Below are 12,224 nucleotides of genomic sequence, written 5' to 3' on the forward strand. Positions count from 1 at the left end.
ATATTGGATGGTTCCACCGACCCAATTGGACTCCCAAAAGGTATTAAGGACCATGGTAAACATCTTGGTAATCTTAATTTCCGAGCGAAAAAAGGTCAAAAAATTACAAAATTGAAGGCTATAATCCGCGCTTTTTAAGAAAATTTTGAGGTTTAGGGGCCTGCGGCGAAAAGTCTTAAGACACTAAGGGATACATGCCGGGGACATATGTCGTTTGAAACCATATATGATCGTTATATGTTGTCATAAACGTCCGTGAGATGGGCTTGAGTTTACGAAATCACTGCAAGTTGTGAACGGTTAAAATAACCGTTTAAGGGCATATTAGATGGTTTCACCGACCCAATTTGACTCCCGGAGGATGTTAGAGACCATGGTAAACATCTCGGCAATTTTTATTTCCGGGCGAAAAAAGATCAAAAAATTACAAAATTGAAGGCTATAATCCACAATTTTTAAGGATTTTCGAGGTTTCGGGGACCGGTTGCGAAAAGCCTTGAAACCCTAAGAGATACATCTCGTGGTCATATGATGTCGTTTAAACCCACGAATGATCATTATATGTTGTCATAAACGTCCGTGGTAGGCTTGAATACACGAAATCACTGCGAGTTGTGAACGGGTAAAATGACTGTTTTAAGACATATTGGATGGTTCCACCGACCCAATTTGTAACACCCTAGAAATTCCTTTCCTTTAAAATACACCCTTTACTCTTTGAAAATACGTTTAGGAATATCTAAGACATTACCGCCACCGTGAAAACGGCTAAGACAACTATCAAAGATACACAGCGGAAGACTTAAAAACCAAAACTATTTAAATAACACAATTCAAAAGCCAAACCAACGAAAGAAAAGTTGAAATTAAAATCAACAAAACCAAAGTCAAATAAAAATTCACTACAACTTGGAACCATTTAAGGCCCTTATTCAAAACCGAATCAACCAAACTTTTGTGTTAGTCAACAAAATAAACATCATAAAATATTCAATGCATAAAACACATCATATCCTAATGGAATCTAGCATGATTCTCTCTTCACTCATGCCCCGTCATGAACATGCTTCAATACCTGAAAAGAGTATCCCCACTTGCCCCCACTACTCTCCATTAAAATGGATCATCGTAGGGCCAAGATAAAGACATAGCCAGACACAAACACACACACACAATCAGCAAAGCTGAGTACATAAGCGTAATGAAACAAACTAACATGCTTTCTCCGATCATCACACACTTACCTCATTGCACCTGTTTACAAGCACACACAACATTCAACAAGACACTTTAACTAGACACTAAATAATTCATTTAGCGTTGATTACGCATCGAACGGGTTTCCTACTATACCTCCCCCAAATAAATTGAGGTTAACTGACAAGGGAGCTAACCGTGCCAGCGACAAAACCACTCAAAGGTGGCGGAATTCCTGCGCATAATAATAAATAAAAAGGAATGTACAGCGTCCTGTACTCCATTAGAAGTTATGGTTAAATATAAAACCCCATAACTCCCCCCATTGTTCATACTCAAGGTATATACGTTCCAAGAGTTTTGGTGCGTAATCTCTTTCACTTTACGTTATTTACATGTTACTGGACTTGGTGGTGACTCTCAAAGCATAATAAATCAATCAACAATAATAATTCAATCAATCAAACATACCAATTTAATTCTTGAATATTTAGTGACCACATAATATTTAATGTTGAACCCTTTTTAATTCTACCTCAGTGTCAAAGACACCTTAAACGCATAAAGCGCCAAAAATCCTATCCCTCGGTGTTAAAAACACCTTAAGTGCACAAAGGCACCAACATACTATTTATTCCTTGTGTACATAGACACTTATATAGCTCCTTCCTCATGCTTAAAGCATCAATAAAAATTATATGAACCATAATAAAATTCCTTTTCAATATTCTAAACTTAATTAAACAATTAGTTTAATTAAACATGCTCTCTATCATGCCATAAATAATAACACGTGGTTCATAAATAATATTCCAAACTATAAATTTCCATTCAATAATTCACCACAAGTAAATCATGCTTCTTAATTCAATCACTAATAACATCCAAATCACAAATTTCCATTCCAAACCTAGCATGATACTATTTTTAATTAATCAAACACATTTAGCATGCTACTACATCATCATAACTATGTTAAGTACGCGAACGTACCTTGAATACGATCTTAAAATCGTCACGACTAGTAAAAATTGCTCACTTCGAAGTCTCCTACACATTAAAAATTATAATAGAGCATTAAAACCCACTCTAAACAAATTTCCAGCAATATATACTATTTTAAAACCCCTCATAAATTAATTAGAATAAGCTGAAATTATATTTAAAACATCATAATTAAGTCCCACTTAATGGGTAATTTAAATTTACTTCAAAAACACCACATTTAGGGTTCTACATAAAATTCCAGCACTTTATTTCTAATTAAAACTTGCTGTAATTTGGTCTTAAAGCACTTAAATTGAAGATCTAAACATTAATACATCATATACTTTCATAATGTCATAAATCAAGAACCTAGGGTTTCAAAAATTGGGGCTTTTTAATTAAAAACCAAATCTGAAAATTAATTAACATAATTACAACATTCAAACATCAAAATTTAATCCCAAAACTCATAATTTATAATTAGATCTAGGCATAGATTAAATTAAAATAAGAAAGATTTTTTTTTTTTTTTTTGGTTCGAAAAAAGGGGAAAGAAAACCGGCAGCCACCACCGGCTGCCGGCTGCTGGCGGCGATGGCTGCCTGCTGCCGGCGGCTTGCGCTGCTGGCAGCGGCGGCCACCAGCTGCCGGTGGCTGGCAGTGGTGGTGAGGGGGAAGTAGCCGAAAAAAAATAAAGGGAAGGGGAAAAGAAAAAGAAAGAAAAATAAGGAGGAGAGAGAGAGAAGTTTACCTTGGGTTTTCTGCACTCTGGGCAAAGTTTGATTTGCCACATAAGTGAGATATTTATACCCCTTCTCTACTAACCCTCTTCCCTAAACTTTCCTCTTTTAAGTTTTCCTAATTCCTTCCCTAATAAAACTTATTAAAATTAGACTTTCCAAAAATAAAACCCCAACTTTTGATTTAAAATAATTAAATAAACTTTCCTTTTATAATAATATTAATTAAAATACTTTAATTAAAATAATTACAACTATTTAAATACTTATAAAATACATACTTTATATAAAATACGTATAAAAATACGGGGTATTACACAATTGGACTTCCAGAGGCTATTAGGGACCATGGTAAAAATCTTGGTAATTTTAATTTCCGGGCGAAAAAAGGTCAAAAAATTACAAAATTGAAGGCTATCCACACTTTTTGAGGAAATTTTTAGGTTTCGGGGCACTGTGGCGAAAAGCCTTGAGACCCTAAGGGATACATCTTGGGGTCATACCATGTCGTTTGAAATCATATATGATCATTATATGTTGTCATAAATGTCCGTGATGGGCTTGAGTTTACGAAATCACTGCAAGTTGTGAACGGTTAAAATGACCGTTTAAGGGCATATTGGATGGTTCTACCGACCCAATTTGACTCTTGGAGGATGTTAGAGACCATGGTAAACATCTCAGCAATTTTTATTTTTCGGGCGAAAAAGGATCAAAAAAATTACAAAATTGAAGGCTATAATCCACGATTTTTAAGGATTTTCGAGGTTTCGGGGCCCGGTTGCGAAAAGCCTTGAAACCCTAAGGGATACATCTCGTGGTCATATGATGCTGTTTGAAACCACAAATGATCATTATATGTTGTCATAAACGTCCGTGGTAGGCTTGAATACACGAAATCACTGCGAGTTGTGAACGGGTAAAATGACTGTTTTAAGACATATTGGATGGTTCCACCGACCCAATTGGACTTCCAGAGGCTATTAGGGACCATGGTAAATATCTCGGCAATTTTTATTTTCGGGCGAAAAAAGGTCAAAAAATTACAAATTCGAAGGCTATAATCCACGTTTTTTGAGGAAATTTTGAGGTTTTGGGGCCCAATGGCGAAAATCCTTAAGATCCTAAGGAATACGTCTCGTGGTCATATGATGCCGTTTGAAACCACAAATGATCATTATATGTTGTCATAAACGTCCGTGGTAGCTTGAATACACGAAATCACTGCAAGTTGTGAACAGATAAAATGACCGTTTAAGGGCATATTGGATGGTTCAATTGACACAATTGGACATCCGGAGGGTATTAGGGACCATGGTAAAAATCTTGGTATTTTTATTTTCGGGCGAAAAAAAGGTCAAAAAAATACAAAATAGAAGGTTATAATCCACAGTTTTTGAGGAAATTTTGAGATTTCGTGGCACTGTGGCGAGAAGCCTTGAGACCTTAAGGGATACATCTTGGGGTCATACCATGTCGTTTGGAACCATATATGATCATTATATGTTGTCATAAACGTTCGAGATGGGCTTGAGTTTACGAAATCACTGCAAGTTGTGAACGGTTAAAATGACCGTTTAAGGGTATATTGGATGGTTCCACCAACCCAATTTGACTCCTGGAGGATGTTAGAGACCATGGTAAACATCTCGGCAATTTTGATTTTCGGGCGAAAAAGGATCAAAAAAATTACAAATTGAAGGCTATAATCCACGATTTTTAAGGATTTTTGAGGTTTCGGGGCCCGGTTGCGAAAAGCCTTGAAACCCTAAGGGATACATCTCGTAGTCATATGATTCCGTTTAAAACCACAAATGATCATTATATGTTGTCATAAACGTCCGTGATTGGCTTGAATACACGAAATCACTCCAAGTTGTGAACGGGTAAAATGACTGTTTTAGGACATATTGGATGGTTCCACCGACCCAATTGGACTTCCAGAGGCTATTAGGGACCATGGTAAATATCTCGGCAATTTTTATTTCCCGGCGAAAAAAGGTCAAAAAATTACAAAATCGAAGGCTATAATCCACGTTTTTTGAGGAAATTTTGAGGTTTTGGGGCCCGATGGCGAAAATCCTTGATATCCTAAGGGATACGTCTCGTGGTCATATGATGCCGTTTGAAACCACAAATGATCATTATATGTTGTCATAAACGTCCGTGGTAGGCTTGAATACACGAAATCACTACAAGTTGTGAACAGATAAAATGACCGTTTAAGGGCATATTGGATGGTTCAACCAACACAATTGGACATCCGGAGGGTATTAGGGACCATGGTAAAAATCTTGGTAATTTTTATTTTCGAGCGAAAAAAAGGTCAAAAAATACAAAATAGAAGGCTATAATCCACAGTTTTTGAGGAAATTTCGAGGTTTCGGGGCACTGTAGCGAAAAGCCTTGAGACCCTAAGGGATACATCTTGGGGTCATACCATGTCGTTTGGAACCATATATGATCATTATATGTTGTCATAAACGTTCGTGATGGGCTTGAGTTTACGAAATCACTACAAGTTGTGAACGGTTAAAATGACCGTTTAAGGGTATATTGGATGGTTCCACCGACCCAATTTGACTCCTGAAGGATGTTAAAGACCATGGCAAACATCTCGGCAATTTTTATTTTCGGGCGAAAAGGGATAAAAAAAAATTACAAAATTGAAGATTATAATCCATGATTTTTAAGGATTTTTGAGGTTTCAGGGCCCAGTTGCGAAAAGCCTTGAAACCCTAAGGGATACATCTCGTGGTCATATGATGCTGTTTAAAACCACAAATGATCATTATATGTTGTCATAAACGTCCGTGGTAGGCTTGAATACACGAAATCATTCCAAGTTGTGAACGGGTAAAATGACTGTTTTAGGACATATTAGATGGTTCCACCAACCCAATTGGACTTCCAGAGGCTATTAGGGACTATGGTAAATATCTCGGCAATTTTTATTTCCGGGCGAAAAAAGGTCAAAAAGTTACAAAATCGAAGGCTATAATACACGTTTTTTGAGGAAATTTTGAGGTTTTCCCGATGGCGAAAATCCTTGAGATCCTAAGGGATACGTCTCGTGGTCATACCATGCCGTTTGAAACCATATATGATCATTATATGTTGTCATAAACGTCCGTGGTAGGCTAGAGTTAGCGAAATCACAGCAAGTTGTGAACGGTTAAAATGACCGTTTAAGGGCATATTGGATGGTTCTATTGACCCAATTTGACTCACGGAGGGTATTAGGGACCATGGTAAACATCTTGGTAATTTTTATTTTCGGGCGGAAAAAGGTCAAAAAAATTACAAAATTGAAGGCTATAATCCACGCTTTTTGAGGAAATTTTGAGGTTTCGGAGCACTGTGGCGAAAAGCCTTGAGAGTTGAGACCCTAAGGGATACATCTTGGGGTCATACCATGTCGTTTGAAATCATATATTATCATTATATGTTGTCATAAACGTCTGTGTTAGGCTTTAGTTTACGAAATCGGTGCAAGTTGCGAAAGGGTAAAATGACCGTTTCAGGACATATTGGATGGTTCCATCGACTCAATTGGACTTCCAGAGGCTATTAGGGACCATGGTAAATATCTCGGCAATTTTTATTTCCGGGCGAAAAAGGTCAAAAAATTACAAAATCGAAGGTTATAATCCACGCTTTTTGAGGAAATTTTGAGGTTTCAGGGCCCGATGGCGAAAATCCTTGAGATCCTAAGGGATACATCTCGGGGTCTTATAGTTCCGTTTGAAACCATATATGATCATTATATGTTGTCATAAATGTCCGTGGTAGGCTTGAGTTTACGAAATCACTTCAAGTTGTGAACGGGTAAAATGACTGTTTAAGGGCATATTGGATGATTCCACCGACCCAATTGGACTCTTGGAGGGTAGTAGGGACTATGGTAAACATCTCGACAATTTTTATTTTCGGGCGAAAAAAGGTTAAAAAATTACAAAATTGAAGGCTATAATTCACGTTTTTTGAGGAAATTTTGAGATTTCAGGGCACGAAATCACTACAACTTGTGAACGGGTAAAATGACTGTTTAAGGGCATATAGGATGGTTCCACCGACTCAATTGGACTCTCGGAGAATATTACGGACAATGGTAAACATCTCAGCAATTTTTATTTTCTGGCGAAAAAAGGTCAAAAAATTACAAAATTGAAGGCAATTATGCTCTTTGAGTAAATTTTGAGGTTTCGGGGCCTGGTGGCGAAAATCATTGAGACCCTAAGGGATACATCTCGAGGTCATATAATGTCGTTTGAAACCATATATGATCATTATATGTTGTTATAAACGTCCGTGGTAGGCTTGTGTTTACGAAATCACTGCAAGTTGTGAACGGGTAAAATGATCGTTTAAGGCCATATTGGATGGTTCCACTGACCCAATTGTACTCCCGGAAGGTATTAGGGACCATGGTGAACATCTTGACAATTTACGGGCGAAAAAAGGTCAAAATTTTACAAAATTGAAGGCTATTATATACGCTTTTTGAGGAAATTTTTAGGTTTCGGGGCGAAAAGTTTTAAGACCTTATGTCGTTTTTATGATAGGGTTGGGTTTGATGAGGTCTCGTCTAGTCGATCTATTTCAATTTTTTTTTCGGTGTTTAAAGAGTCTAAAGGGCGGATGATGAGAATCGATTTCCAAAATCCCCTAAAACTGAGAAGGAAGCTCTAACCACTTGAGATATTCTTCACTCTCGTCTATTTCAAAGTGAAACCATTGTGTGCATATGAGTTGTAATTAAAATCTTTTTTGAGTTAGATCGAATCAAACTGGTCAAGATAGTTTTTGACACCTTAATACAAAAGGCACCTTAATTACATATTAACTCCCCAATCTACTCCAAATCCATGATAGATTTCCTCCACATCAAATGACCACCCAATGTGTAACCCATTCCATTTTTGTCAAATTCATTCATACCCTTTTCCCTTTTTTTTCTAATTGGTTCATTTTTCTTTTCATTGACTAAAAAAAACTTATTCTCCTTACCTGAGTCATACTCGAGTTAACTCGGACACACCCATTCTCCCTCTTCACTTTCTCTCTCCTAAACCCCCAAATTTCCGCCATTAACAACCTTCAACTTTCTCTCTCCTCCTCCATCAATGGATTCCCCCCCAATCTACCGTCTTCCTCAAGACACCCTTCACATGATCTTCACCAAACTCCCTCTTCGTGAAATCATAATCTGCAGATCCATCTCTAAACCCTTCAACAACCTCCTCACTTCACCTTCCTTCTGCCACCTCATCTCCTCCCTTCACCCTCCTCTCTCTCTCCTCGCTCTCCGCCCTCCTCACCACCACACGCGCCACCGTCACCCGTCCCCTCTCTCTCCTCCACCGCCGATTCTCCACGCCTTCGATCCTTCCTCCGATGAATGGCTCAGATTCGATCTTACTTTCCTACCCTTTACTTCTCTCTCCCCTGTGACGTCATCACTCGGTCAGATCTACCTTTGGGGTGACTCGCCCGATTCACCCGCTCGTTCGCTCGTTGTTTGTAACCCTTTGACTCGGGCTTACCGGGTCTTACCCCAACTCGGGTCGGCTTGGTCTAAACACGGGTCGGTTTTATCCGGGTCGGGTCGTCGGGTTCTTGTGCTCACTGAACTTGCGACCTTGTATTGGTGTGATCATAGTAACAATTGCAATCATGGGTTTAACAAGCAGGATAACTGGTTGAAATTTTCGTCGAATTTGCCGTCGAAACCTCGGAGTCCCATCTTAGTTGGGAGCTCATTGTATGCGCTTTGTGATGTGGGTTCTCCTTGGAGAAGTATCTGGAAGCTATTTAGCTGTAATTTGCCGGAATTCGAGACGACGTCGTTGGGGTGGAGTAGGGTGGAGAGGAGTGAATGGGGTGATGTGTTTGATATCTTGAAAAGACCTAGATTGGTTAAAGGAGTTGGGAGTAAGATTTTAATGGTGGGAGGGCTAAAATCGTCATTTTCATTGAATGCTTCGTGTTCAACAATATTGATACTTAGGTTGGATTTGGAGAGTTTGGAGTGGGATGAAGCAGGGAGAATGCCATTAGATATGTACAAGTGTTTTCAGGAGTCGTCGAAATTTAAGGTGTTTGGAGGTGGGGATAAGGTTTGTTTCTCGGCTAAGAGGGTTGGGAAGCTGGCATTGTGGGATAATTCTGCTCAAGGGGTTTTTAGTGGTAGTGGTGGCGAGTGGCGGTGGATCGAGGGGGCGCCCGGGTCTGGGGACGGGTTGCTGCGTGGGTTCGTGTTCGATGCGTGTCTTGGGGCGATGCTGTGAGTTTTTGGTAGTTGCTTTGGTGAATTTCTATCAATGTCAATCTGATCATAGGGGTATGTTTTAAGTTTTATTATGTGAGTTGTTTTTTACAGGACATGTTTATTCTGTTGTGGTTGGAATGTGGTGTGAAGTTTTGAGCATGAAATTTGATTAGTTGTGTAGTGTAATTTTACATTGTTTTGCCTGATTATACTAGTTTTAGATTGCAATGACTATAATTGAGATAGTGTTGTTTGACTCAATTGTGGACTGAACAGATAAAGAAAGTCATGTTACTTGCATTTGTTTCCAAATTGTAGCATTAGTGTGATTGTGCTATTGCCTTCATGGCAATGTGGTGGAAATGGGATAGTTAGGTGGATGGGAATCATGGGAATTACAATTCTCGTGTTTGGTTTTAGGAACTAGGATTGGAAATAAGTACGAGTAGCAAACACGAGTAAAAATTAGGAGGCCATATTCCCAAATTTTCATTACCAAGAGTGGTCAAGAGCGGAAGAGTTTGTTATTGGGGTGAATGTTTGTGAGTGATAGATAGAGGTGAAACAACTCTATTGATGAAAGACATTATAGTAAATTGCTAGCACTAAATCCCAAATTATCCCCATCACAGAACTAACAGTTTAGTGGTCCTTTGATCAACGTAGAAAAACACTTAATGTGTGATTTCCCGAGAAGCAGAAAACTAGGAAGTTGTTGGTTGACAATAATGTAGGAGGTTGTACTTCACACACTTAGTGGAATTCCCAATTGCTAGTTCCCTCCCACTCTCTTAGTCTCATTTCCATTATTCAAACCCAAACTTCTATTTCCATTTTCCAATAGCCTTGTTGATTATCCTAGCTTGATGTTATAATGTATTGAGCTATGACATTGAATTTATCATGAGATAGGTTTATCATCAAAGAAGTAAACTTTATGGGTCAATGTATGACGATCTTAGTTTTAAAAGGCGCAAGGCGCACCAAGGCGCAAATGGTCCTTGCAACCTAGGCGCGAGGCGCAAGGCGAAGGCGCGCGCCTTTTGAATGCAAGGCGCATGTATTTATATATTAATTTCAAATTATTTTTTACTTTGATTGTACTTAATACCAATTAAAAAGATTCATAATAAATTAAATAATGATATATGTAAAGCTAAGATAGTCTGAATTTGAAAAAATGTCCACCATTCTTCAATTTATAACTTTAATCTTAGTTATTTTCCTTGAGGCGCAAAGGCGCACCTTACCAAAGGCGCTTTGAGGCGCACGAGGCGCGCGCCTTCTGTAGGTGAGTGAGCCTCGCCTAGCTAAAGCCCATTTTCCATGGGAGTGAGGCGCGCCTAGGCGCACCCAAGGCGCGCTTTTTAAAACCAAGATGACGATGTAGAAATTATTGGTTATAATATGTCATGGATCTTACCATATATTTAGCCTACCAGTTTCATACAGCGTAAATGAATAATGCTGCTCTTTGGAACTTCAATGTTGTGATGGAAGAACACAGACATTAACATAGTATTCTGTATTGTGCCTACTTGATATGACTACACATTTACATCTTTGCAGTGCAACCAGAGAATTCCCTCCGTTCGTAATTAATTGTCACATTGTACCATCCCCGATGATTAAGGATTCACTAGGATTTTACAACATATACTTAGATATTTGTCTACTTCCCATCCCTTGCGTTATCAATTTCTACTGAAGGAAATGTAAAAGGTTTGTTTTAACATCCCAAACTAATGTTCAAACTCTGGACGTATTAAGTACTTAATAACAAGTGAGGTCTGGTAGCCTGGTATAATCTTGTAGAGACAGACATGTAGTGTGAGATCGTAGTCAACTGCTTAATTTCTTAGAACAATTTTGCCAATCAAAAAATCTTAATTGAATAATCATCTCTGCATATCAAGTTAGTAATCTGATTAGTGATTGTAATGATGGCGGTATAAATTTCTGCACAATAATGCAGGAAAAGGAGGAGATGGAAAATACAAAAAGCCATGAGCCAGCTCGAGCCATCAGTCATCACAACCATTGATGGCGACTCATGGAAAAAGTGCAGGCTGAAGAAAATCGAGACAGAGGTTTAACCTCAACTTCATAGTAAGATGCATTGCATAATGTGAAGCAGATGAAGCTGGGTCAACTTCATTCCTGCAGATAAATTTGAGTCACTTGGTTCAAACTGGCTGTTTTTTTTTTTTTTTTTTTTTTTTTTTTTTTTTTTTTTTTTAAACTTAAAGAATTACAAAAACAATAGGTCGTCATATTATCTGATGTGCATGAAATACGTGTGCACCAGTTCAGAAATTTTCTCAACAGAAACATTGAATATAGTTTTGCATTTTTCCGTGCAATTTCAACCATAGGTTTATAAACTGTTGTATTTTTATTTTTATTTAAAGAGAATGATGTAAACTTTGATTATGAATTAAAGCTTTTAGCTTTTGAATTGAGTTTGTACAAGTATTGAATCAAAATACTTATTTTTTAAAAGCGAATGGTGTTAATATTGATTACAATTTAAGCTTTGAGCTTTTGGATTGAGTTTGTACAGGGATTAAATCAAAATTTTCATTTGATATGTTGAGAGGTTTCCACTCTTTCCAGTGTCAATCAAAGGCCAGGACTCAGGAGGCATTCTAGACACACAAAACGTTTTCATTTTTGGACACAACTTTGTCGCCGACTGTTTATCCAAACCCATAACCAGATACCAAATTTCTGCAGATTTTCTCGTGCGATTGTTGCACCATAGTGTTTACCCTAGAAAGAAAACGTCATACATGCAATACTTTAGTCATGTTTTTATGTCTCTATCTTTCATGAGAGTTACCAATACTAAAGGTCTACGAAACACTTTTCGTTGCGTGTTTGTTGTTTTAATTGAGTATGGATGAATGGATGTGCTTCAGGCTGAAGGTCAGCATATCCCCTCTCCTCTATGATTGAAGTAAAGTTGCATTCATCTACATCTTTCTTTAGATACCTCTACCATCAGTGGGAGTCTCTTTTAAGACATT

At 38.0% G+C, this 12,224-nt stretch overlaps 1 pseudogene across 1 annotated transcript; it reads left to right on the plus strand.

Annotated features, from left to right (window-relative positions):
• Window positions 1-7,828: 7,828 nt before the first annotated feature.
• On the plus strand, window positions 7,829-11,387 carry LOC145617422 (SKP1-interacting partner 15 pseudogene; annotated as a pseudogene). The gene is made up of 2 exons (XR_014107729.1): window positions 7,829-9,267; window positions 11,171-11,387. The product of XR_014107729.1 is annotated as an SKP1-interacting partner 15 pseudogene (transcript).
• Window positions 11,388-12,224: the final 837 nt, after the last annotated feature.

Source organism: Chenopodium album, chromosome 26 (genome assembly GCF_948465745.1).
Source record: "Chenopodium album chromosome 26, dcCheAlbu1.1, whole genome shotgun sequence".
Taxonomy (NCBI): Eukaryota; Viridiplantae; Streptophyta; class Magnoliopsida; order Caryophyllales; family Amaranthaceae; genus Chenopodium; species Chenopodium album.